This window comes from Lygodium microphyllum, unplaced genomic scaffold, assembly GCF_053477565.2.
Source record: "Lygodium microphyllum isolate KBCC unplaced genomic scaffold, Lygodium_microphyllum_v1.1.10 scaffold_43, whole genome shotgun sequence".
Classification (NCBI taxonomy): Eukaryota; Viridiplantae; Streptophyta; class Polypodiopsida; order Schizaeales; family Lygodiaceae; genus Lygodium; species Lygodium microphyllum.
Window position 1 is genome coordinate 727345 of NW_028229526.1, and position 11885 is coordinate 739229.

Below are 11885 nucleotides of genomic sequence, written 5' to 3' on the forward strand. Positions count from 1 at the left end.
GGATTGTCAAAGTTGCACATAGACTCAAAGGAACTTGGCCCACTTCAGTGGTTGTGAGAGATAGACACCTTGGTAAGATGTTGGTTGCCCATAATTGCAAAAGCTTATGGTCGTGGAAGGAAAGGAGAGATTGAAGTGACCCTCGTCTAGAGTCTCCATGCAGTCTTGGGCCTCTTAGAGAGGAGGGTGACCGCATATTAGAGGAGAATAAAGAGAACTTTGAAAGGCACACCTTCTACTAGGCTAATAGACATCTTCTTGCGGAAGGTGGCATTGCATAGATTGCATCTCTCTCGAAGATGCTTCCTATCTATCTCCCCACGCTACCCGTTAGCATGAAGTTGGTCAATGTTTGGAGAGCCCTTACACTGAAATTTATTTGGAAGCGCCATAACTCGACTCCCTTGAAAATATCTATCCCATCGTGTGCATCTACGGATAATGTAATCATTAAGAAGCCGAGCACCTAGGGGTGGATATATAAAGTCGTTTATATAAAGCTTGCTAAAGTAGGCTGGTAGCCTCTACCTTGATGCATCTGCATCGCCCTTGGCAATGTTGTATGTATATCCCCCCCTCTTTATGCCTATGACACTGTACTTCCTACCTTTTGCATTAGAAAACAGAAGAGAGCATAGTATAGATTATAGATTGCAAGCCGGCTTAGAGTCTTTGCGTGGAAGCTCGACGGGTCAAAATTTCAGAGGAAGGTAAGGTAATAATATTTGCCAACGGGGGAGTGGTGAATAGGATTAGACGAAAGTAACATATGTGACAGCTGTGGGATTTGAACCCACGCCCTTCCGGACTGGAGCCTAAATCCAGCGCCTTAGACCACTCGGCCAAACTGTCAGAGAATAGATACAGATTGTAGCATTAAAACTTAATTCTTTAAATAGTCTCTCTGCCGCGTCATCGGACGCCGCCCACAATTAGCATTGCCATCGGCGAAGTTTGAGCATTCACGGAAATTTTGATTGAGTGAAAGGAGGTAGATTCCGTGTGACCTCAAAACTTGTAAGGGTGCCTTTTAGTGTCTTCGCAAGACCTCCAAAAGACTGGGCCCTTGCCTCGATGAGCACAAGCTATTTCCTCCCCCGCAAATCCAATCTTTTATTTAGATATATACCTCAACTCAATGAGCACAAGTTATTTCCTCCCCCGTCTCTCTCTCTCTCTCTCTCTCTCAACTCCACTCTTTTTTGTGTATGTGTGTGTGTGTGTGTCTCTCGGCGGGCATATTTCCCCTCTTCTCGTATCGGTTTTGTCACGAGCGAAATATTCTCATCTATAAAATTGAGCCAATATTCTCAACTATATTGGCTTAAGAAACTCATGGACCTTCGCATGAAGGAAGGGGCATATGTGTCTTCTAATGAGTTTCATTCCGTTTTCAATTAGCCTACCTCTCAGAGTCTTAAGTTGAGGAAAATGGCAAATCTCTTTTCTTGCTTGTTACACTATCTAAGTCTTCGGATATATTTTGCATTGCTATGAGTTCAAACCCTCTTACAGCTGGCTTTCAACTCAAGGACGTAGAGGGTGCTTTGCTTTTACAGAGAAAGTAAACAAGAGGAATATATATGTAGCCCATACTTTTCATCCACTTATAGTGAGAAGAAGACAAGATGGTAATAGGAATAATAATCTTGGCAAAGACTCACAACCTAACAAGGGTAAATCTAAGTCCTATGGGTAATCATATAGTAAGTCATGTGGTCCTAAGTCATTTTTTACTTGTCAACATTGCGGGTAGCAAGGTCACATAAGGTCGTAGAGCCATAAATATGTGTAATGATTGGTGTGAAAAAGACAAAGGGAAAGCACAAGATAATGTCAAATCTCCTAATTATTGCAATGACTGTTTCTAAGTCTAGTATTAAGATAGAAGAGATAAATGCCTTGGAGTATAGCTCAGATGATTATATACTTGTTGCTTCATCAATTGATGCTACTCAATTACCTGATATTCAGTCTTATTATGCTCAATATTGGTTTCTTCATACAGGGACTTCTTTCTATGTTACTCGCAGTCTATCAAATGTATCTTTTTTAGATATGGTGATACATATGTGATGGATTAATGCCTTTGGGATCCATAGGCTCCTTTGCAACTTTGATGTCATATTCTATTAGGAAAATATGCATATAAGACCAAAGCAATTAGTTGAGATATGGACGGTGATCTTCCAAGATGAGCTTCCTATTATAGTCCAAGTAGCCCCAATTAGACAATTTGTTGTAGCTGTTAATGATGTACTGGCCTAGGATTCACCTCTTATATAGTATCATGATGTTAGATAAAGAAGATAGGCCATACAAGTCCCATAGCCAATCTCGATATGCTCCACTAGAGCCTCACATTCTCCTAATCATTTTGAGTCCTCTATGCATTATGTTATGGGACAGATGATATTGGTGAGTCTCTCACTTACGATGAAGCTATGCATAGAGATCCTAGTCACTCTTGGGAGAGATCCATGTAGTCTACGTATGGTTCACTATAGAAAAATTGTATATGGATGTTTTTCCTTAGCCCAATGGAAATAATGTATCACCACGCAAGTGGATGTACAAGTTGAAGAGTATTCATGGTCATCCTCTCGGGGAAGTTACTATATGTATATCCTCTACGTGAAATGCATTCAATGCCTATTTATAAATATCCTTATCTGTATATTTTTTATGAATAAAACATAACCATTTTCTATTCAATATGTAAATAATCCCCTTATATTACACCCTTTTTTATGTAAAAAATGTTTTGAACCCATGTGATGCACACACATATTCACGAGCAAGTTACCCGAGGTCATTCTAAACCACTATATAAGCCGTATGCTTGGTATTGGCCTTGGTTATGCAAATGGATTTGGACTTACACTAGATGGATATGAAAATAAATTTCCTTCATTGGGACTTGCATGAGGATATGTATATGTAGCAACCTAAGGGCTTTGAGAAAAAGAGTAGGGAACACTTAACGTTAAAGAGTCTTTAATGTACTTAACTAGGCGCCTAGGGAATGGTATCATAATTTTAATGCCGTTATGCATTCATAGGGTTACTCTTGTGTACTGATATGGATCCATATATTTACACAAAAGAAAACATGTGATGGCAGCCTTATCATTTTGGTACTATATCTTGATAATATGCTATTTACTGAGAGTGCTCATGATGAGCCAAATGCTTTGAAGACTTAGCTCAAGAAGAGCATTGAGATGAAGGACATGGGATATGTCTCTCACATACTTGGTATATGCATTACACGTAAATATTGTAAAGGAATCCTCTACCTATCACATACCGAGTACATTTATAAAGGCCTTGAGCGATTCCATATGCAAAGTGGTAAGTCTAATGGTTGTTGTTAACCCTCAGAAGAACAAGGTGAAAAATCTGAAAAATCTAAAGCAGAAGACAAGACCAAGGCAAAAAAGAAATGGAAGACGAAGGCAGCGCCAAGAAAATTCTGGAAACACAAGAAGTGCAAAAAAGTCCTAAATCAAGGACAGATACACACAAGAAAAAGTGCAAGTCAATACTTTTGTAAAAAAGTGCAAGGTGCACCGTGATTTATTTTAAGAGTGTCACCCCGTGCAAATTGTAAGGGTAGATGGGCAGTAGGAAGGAAGCTAGGAAGATAGGAGGACAATGGGAAAAAAGACCTAGACCATAGCTAGCCGACATGTAAAAAAGGTGATAAGGGGATGAATGCCCAAAAGGGATTTAGGATTTTGTATATAAAGTTGAAAAGTAAATGAGAAGCTCATTCTTGTGTGTGGCCAAAAGTAGCTCTTCTCTTCTTGTTCTTGTTCTTCTTCTTCTTGCTTGCTTGAGCTTGTGCTTGAGAGAGGGAGTGTGAGAGTGTGAGGGTGAGGGACCATGGTGGAGAAGCTCTTCTCTTCTCTTCTCTTGCTTGCGGCAATGGAGCTTGGAGCATGGAGCTTGAGGATTGAGCTTGCTTGAAGCCTATACTTGGATGGTGGAGCTACCGAAGTGCTCGGAAGAGGAGGCAACTCAATTGGGCATGGAGGTAAGCTCATTACACTTGTTGAGAGATAACACGTTGGCTATGTGAGAGGTAGCCATTAGTGCTCAACTTGAAACGCTTGAAAAAATAAGTGATCTGTGGCCTTGGTGGTTGAGCTTGAGCTCGCCTCTACATTTTGGTTCCATTTTCAGGACCAACGGATTCAAGCCTTGAGTGCTTGTGTACTTCGAATCGAGCATAGAAGTAGGGTTTTTAACGAACCAGTGGTTGAGGTAGATAGGTAGGAAGTGAGGGAGTTTGAAGAGGTATTCGATCTCCTTGGCAAGTACATTTTTAGTTTTTTAGATTTCGAAAGGTAAGTTGAAGTAGTATAGGTGTTTGCTTTGTGATTTGGATGCATTAGGGTAGGAAAAAATAAAGGAAATAAAAAAAAGAAAAACATGCATTAGGATTTTTACTGTCGTAACAGGGCAAGAGGGTTTGATTTGTTTGTCAAATTGTATTTTGGAGTTTATTTGCTATTCTAGGTATACACAATCCTTCATTAGGGTCTATTTTTACATTCTGGAAATTTTTACGACCCCTCATAACCCAAATCGCTAGAATCGAGTGATTTTTGTCATCCCTAGAAATTGTCTACGGGAATCGGACACTATTACTCGAGTTCGATTCCCAGAATCAGACTCAGACGGTTCGATTCCTAGAACGGTCTGATTTTTGGACTTGGACCACTCCATCATGTCCGATCAAACATGTCCTATCTGATTTTGAAAATTGGACATCCCATAATTGGACACGAAAATCAGATCACATGCTCAAAATCGGACACTTGTCAAATCGGACGTCCGACTCCCAAAATCGACTCTTAGAATCAGACGCATGAAAATCAAACCATCCAAAATCGTGCACTTCAAATAGAATACCTTTCAAATTAGATGTCCGACTCCCAGAATCGAACTCACAAAAATCTGATGCATTAAAATCGAACCAACCCATAGTCGGACCACTTGAATCGTACCAGACCACTTGAACTTGGACCCTGTTCAATCGGCCGATGGGACCAACCTAGAATCAAACATCCAATTTTGATAAGCAGACCTCTGAGAATCAGACATAAAATTGTCAAAATCGGACAGGTGAATAGAGTACATATTTGACATATCTAAGCCCTAAAATCGACCCAGAGACCATATAGAGCCAAAAGCACATTATAGATCTATCACGGAGCTGAAATCTAGAGCAAGTAGTTCAAAACTTGGCTACAAACGGTCCTTCAAATCACGCATGGTATTTAGCATAACGGCCATGTGGGCCAGGGGGGACTACCCCCTTCACGTCTCCCCCAAGTATACTGGAGAGAAAATGTGCGCCATGACAGGTTCTCCAAATTAGATCCTACTGTAGTAATGGCTCTACGCAAGTATACTTTCTCACTTGAAAAACATCAACCAAAAGCCCATACCCCAAACAGAGACCCTAGAACCTCAATGGGCTAATCTAGCCAACAAGGGTAAAAAAGGCCACACCACAAAAATATATATGGGTTGTGTTCGGGACCGCATCTAGTCAAAGCGGAATGCAACAACATCAAGCTACAACTGCGAGGATGATTAGACATGAGAGTCCTAATGATAGATGCACCTTGAATGGCACTGCATAGATGATCCAAGACATCAGTGGGGAATCCACATCTAGTTGTGCAGTTGGAACTCAAAGGCATATATCCAAAGGCTTGAATTTATAAGCTAAGATTTGGAAGATGAAGATATAGTACTGCGTGCTTATCTTAGGGTCAAACTCACCACAAAAACAGAGCGCAGTATCGATGTTGTCATCAATGAAGAAGCAAATTTCAATATCTTGATCTATGAAGCATGGACTTGACTAGGCCAACCAGAGCCCACACCAACTAATGCAACTCTTAATCCTTACCGGGGACACCCAAAGCACTTATAAGGAAGTGAAAATTCCTTGTAACCATTAAAACAGAAAGCGTGCCAATCATATTCCATGTTCCTCCAAATAGTGCTGATCGTGGAAAAGAAACCCCCCTAGGAAGACCCCTCAAAAGGGCAATGAAGTGTGAGGCTGATTATGTAGCATACACTTGACACTACCGGGTGTGAGTATAATCATAACCTTTATTAAGGTTGACCTCATCAAACCTTGAGGGAAAGACAATGAATATTTTGACATACGAGGCAAGCCCAATAAGGAGAGCAAGGACTTATTGAAAGAGTTGATACACGTGCATGTTAAACAGAGAGAACTAGTGAGCAAGGCCATGCTTGAAACAAGAAGGTTAGGAGACAATACCAAGGATAGGATTTGGACTTACAAATATCGTAGAAGACCACAAAATAAGCCCATGCCTTATAGATGAAGGTATCGATGGAGAGCCAACACAACGCTACGATGGATATCCAAAGCGTTGCTACGTGCTCAAGGGTATTATGCAGGTAACTGATGGATTTGGGTACCAAAACCACCTCTATTAGCTGAAGGCCAAATCGTATCAAAAGCACAGAAGGGCAGGAGGAAATCTAAATGAAAATCTAAGTCTCGAGTTAACAACGTTGGAGTGACTAAGCCCCTCATGATTGAAATTAAGAAACCAAACATGACTGTTCGAAAGGTAGATCCTCAGCCTAGCGTGCTTAAAAGGTGGATATCAGATGTAACCATTGAGTGTGCTCAAAGACCACTAGTGTCCAAGGAGCCTTTGACTTCCCAAGAGGATAATGAGCACCACAAGCACAACATTGCCTCATGATAAGGCTAATTGGTCAACAGAGCACATGGCAAAATTCTCTAATAGCCACGAGCAAATCTTCCAGCCAGTGCCAAGTCCACCTAGAAGTCCCAGATCTCCTACACCCTCTTTTCCTAAACGGACACAGGAAGCACAACAGTAGTCGTCAAGTGCAGCTACTCAATCCCTATCTCAATCTCCATATGAGCTTCCAAATGTCCAAGATGCGGGACACGACACCATACCTAATTCTCAGCCTAAGGATATGCCTATGCAATCCAGCGTGACTAGCTAAACTGATTCTTGATCTGCACAAGTGAATGCGCAAAGGGGAAAAAAAGATACGACCACTTCTGATCTGTTTAAGGACTTGACACTACAGTCTACCAATAGTGAACCTAGCCACTACTACTTCCAATCAGGAATCACAGTAGCCATACCCTTTGGCTGTGATGATGACGCCCCTTACAGAACGTGTCCTTAGTAATTCACACATGTGAAAGAGGTGTCACAACCAATATCCTTGACACCTCCAGCACTTTCAAAGAACCTAAAGCCTAGGCTTGAGGAGAAATCTCTCAAAGATTTAGCCAAGGAGATGACACATCTATTGAATGAACCAGAGATGAAGTGCCTGATGAAGCTTGATCACAAGTTGACAGCCATCACACGTGCATACGTCCATGTGGACATTGGAAGGCCAACACCAGAGCACACAAAGGTCATAGCTAAACCCCTGACTTGGGATGGGAAACAACTTGTTTGCTCTTGCTCTGTAGCTATTGCTGAGGAAGTCATAAAAGACATCCCAAAGGCCACAGCTAGAGAATTTTGCTTGATACCCTCACTCTATATTGCTTAATGTGAGACAAACAAGGAAAAGCTTGAAGCAATCAAATGAAAAGGGAAAGGACAATGTAACTTTGTGCAAAAATGATACTCCAATCAAAGTTTGGCAGCCAAAATTGGCCCACTGACTAATGACACTTCTCACTGAGCAAAGGAAAGACCTTTTGGACATCAATGCATGATCCCATGTACATTTCCCTGACCTCATTAAGAGTGTTGGCAATGGTCCATGAGGTCCAAATTTCTGCCACTATCCAAAAACATCCCTTGTACGATAAATTGCTTCTAGAAAAAGATCTACACATGGCTAACAGGCTAGGAGTAGGGAGCATGGTACTTGATGTTAGTGCATATGTCTTTTGCCTCATTCAAGACCCTACAATCTTGGATCTCTATACTTTCCATCAATACAACCCTAACTTCTTCAGTTGGTTTCATCCAAGCCTGCATGATGACAAGAATCCAAAACCATCTCTTAGTTCTATACTAGAGTCACCCAAAACTCCAGAGTAAGAGAACATCTCTAAACACAACACCCGCTTTGAAAAGAAGCGATGGAGGCATGTTTCAATGGGTAAGGACAAGAGTCTCGAGAGAAAACACCCGACCATGAGCAACTACCAATGCAATCAGATGAGCAGCTAAATAAAGGGGAATTAGCTGAAGAGCTACGCTCTCCAAGAAGAGAGGCAATTGTACCCTCACAACCTCACAAGGCTGTTCAACAGGCCGCGTCTATGTCCCATAAGGACATGTCAGAAAAAGAGAATGATGAGGCCCAACCAAGCACATCAACGGCTGACCTAGTTTAGGGACTTGAGTCTTTAAAGGATACACCTTGATTGCCTAAGAAAAAGAGGAGAAAACAATGAAAACAATGGTAGTTGCAAATGGCTGTAGATGCCAAGAAGATTGAGACCAAGGGTGCTGAAGAGTTGAGGAATAAAGCATCAAGTCCACCCATGAATGGACCCATTACCATCTCTCCTAATAGTGGTGAAACGTCAGACACATCTGTGTGTTCTAATAAGTCAAAGAAACCATTACCATCAACGGTTTCTTGTAACACTCAATCCATCGACAACAGAACTTGCATTGACCAATCAAGAGCGGATACAACACTGCAACAACAAGTTGACAAAACTATACCAGTTACATCCAAGGAGAACCATGACACAATAGCATCAAAGCCTCAAGAGAAACATGAAAACCTTGAGGACATAAGCAATCCTAGCATTAACCAATCTTGCTCATCTAAGCCTGAGCCCCCAGCTATGCTAAAGCCTAGGGAAACTCCCAGAACCTTGCATAAGATAGCAATTGAGCAAGCCTTCATAGAACATAGAAGTGTCATAGAGTGCTTGACCGAGTTGGAGGCTAAACTCAAATTATTCGCACGTGCTTACGTCCTTGCAGACACGAGCACATTCCCTAGGGAGAAACTTGAGGAATATTTGTCATATCTGCTATCTTGGGAAGAGAAAGAATATCTTAACGGGTACTATGACAAGCTCCTATATACGGATGTAGCTAATCTTTGACGAAGAAGTTGATGAACTATGCTTAACTATGACATTCAATGAAGTGCTTTGCCAAGTAAACCTCTTAGAGATAGAGCAACTAAAGCGATAGTCAGAGGGTCGAAGTCGATTTGAAAAACATTGGTTTGAAAACCCTGCTACAATGGCCAAACTTGGAGCCCAGATTATGACAGTCTCAGAGTAACGATTGGCCAAATGGCGATCTCAAAGAGACTCAAACTATGTGGTGCCAACTTCTTTTTGAGTATTGACTACCATTCGGGGTATGAACTTAGCCCGAACTAGCCAAGAGAACTCTCTAATTGATAAAATTCTCACTGAGGAGCTACATGTTGTGAGTAGACTTAGACAAGGTACCATGCTATTTGATGTTGCAAAATATATATTGTTATTAAGTAGGCTACCACAATTACTAGATGTGCGTGCCACACTCCAGTACAATCCTAAGTTCTACAATTGATTTTTATCCTCATGAAGTGACATGGATTCATAAACATGTACTGTAATATTCCCGCCATAACACTTCATAAAATAAATTTGGGCTTGAAATGTTTTAAAAATTACTTGTTGAGTTATCACATAAGTGACCGCATGTAATATCAAATCTTGCATTAAATCAATTCTGCAATCTGACATGAGAAGATGCCTCAATGAACCTAGCCAACAAAAAAGCAAATACACCTCATAAATAATATTATGACAGTTGGATCATAATATTTCCCGCATTATATTTGATTTAGTATTCTCGATTCCATTTAATGCATCAAAGATCGCATTGATTTTGCAATGGCAATACAAATCGCAAAAGCCTTAATCTGTAGACAAAGAACACGTAAGAACAAGCATGATATTGAGTAAGTTAAGTATCAAAGAGCATGGCATGACTTTATGAACTAGATAAGTCATGAGATAACTTGGCCAAAAACTACCAAATGAAGTCGTTTTGATGAAAAAAAGGACGTTTCGGAAAAAATAGGCAAAAAATTATGACCTTTTTGACACCTCGAGGGAGAGAAAGAATTTTAAAATCATCCCCATGCCACCATCCAACATGTAGGCAATCAAAAAGCATTTTTTATCAAGCTTACTTAGCTCTTGACAAGTAGCCAAAAGAATGAGTGACTGCATGTGTCCCCCTCATGGCTATAAATACAACCCCTCTCCTTTACAAAAAAAGCAAGAAGGAAGACCTCCTGATGATGGAAAATTTTCTCTACATCTCTTTTCCATTCTAGCTTGAGCCTTGAAGAAGAAAAATATCCCTCTTCTACCTCATTTCCATTTTCTCTACCCCCTGTTACGCCTTTCTTCCATATAGTCATATCGCTAAGCAAAACGTTGGTGAAATTTTTCTAGACAACCACCAACTCTCCCTGAGCTACCACGCTAATTTTGCCTGACATCCATGGCTCCACGAGATCGCAAAAATTCAAGAAGCCCATTTGAAGCAAAAGAAGCAAGAAACACGGTCAATGGAGAAAATGACATGGTAGGAATTGGTGAAACCCCCATTACTACAAACCTGATAGAGGCAACATCTCGTCAGTTTGGAAAAAAATAATTTTTTATAAGCTTATCGCTATATTTGACTTTAATGATTATAAACTATTAAGTGAAAAGACTCTTTCATTTGAAAAGACTTTAAATGATTATAAACTATATTTTAAAGAAAATGATAAACTATTCAGTGAAAAGACTCTTTTATTTGAAAAAGGATTATATGCCTATCATGAAGAAAATATCATAATTATGGTTTATTTCGTGATATTTATTGTTATTTCGTTAATGACGCGTGCGATTATAATAACTAAAAAAAGGTAGATAGTGTTAGGGAAGGAAATATTTTATAATTTTTCCCTAAAAGTGACTATCTCTATTTCATTTTGCTAATGATAAACAGACGCATATGAGTCTTATAATAATTTATAGAAAATCATTTAGATAATATCATGAAATAATCAATTCATTAAATCAATAGAAATTTGTATAGGAAAATATATACTAGACGCGCATAAATTAGGTGCGTAGTAATATAATTCGATATCTGAAAGATGAATGAAAAATTACACATATGATTTTTACATTGTGCTTAGAATAAAGTTTTCAGAAAAACAATTAGCATTGCATTTATGACATAGCTAAATGAAAATTGATCTTCTTAGATAATGTTGAAAGTTCGACAAATGGTCGGACATCGTCGATTAAACCATAGAATACAAGCAGAATAAAATAAAAATTATTTTATTACTGAAAACACACACAATGTTAATATTAATGGTTATATTAGCGAGAGCATCAATATCATGAGTCGACCCACATATGAATCAACGAGAAAACCTTACCTAAAATATCGAGGATGTTGAAGCAAAAAAAACTATGAAATACTTGACAACCCTGAAACTATCAGTATCAGGAAATTAAATAAATATCGAAAGTCTGTAGTAAGACTTATTGGACATTGATAAGAATTTGTTGATACAAATTCTAATATCTAAACAGACTTGGAAAAGGATTTGAAATCCTGCTAAGTGTAGGTTAGGGCAGGGCAGTGCATGAATTGCCTGCCATAGGTATAAATGCCCATATTATCTTTTAGGGAAAAAATGCCAAGTTTTCATAAGGATAAAATAGGCTTCAAATTCGTGAAATAACTTGCAGATCTGGAAAAAAGAGTTGAAAGTAGGAAGCAAAACCCTAAGAATAAGGTGGGACCTTAAAAGAGAAACCCTAGAATTAGGTGGGACTG

At 39.5% G+C, this 11885-nt stretch overlaps 1 non-coding gene across 1 annotated transcript; it reads right to left on the minus strand.

Annotated features, from left to right (window-relative positions):
• Positions 1–772: 772 nt before the first annotated feature.
• On the minus strand, positions 773–852 carry TRNAL-UAG (transfer RNA leucine (anticodon UAG)). The gene has a single exon. It is a non-coding gene; the product is annotated as a tRNA-Leu (tRNA).
• Positions 853–11885: the final 11033 nt, after the last annotated feature.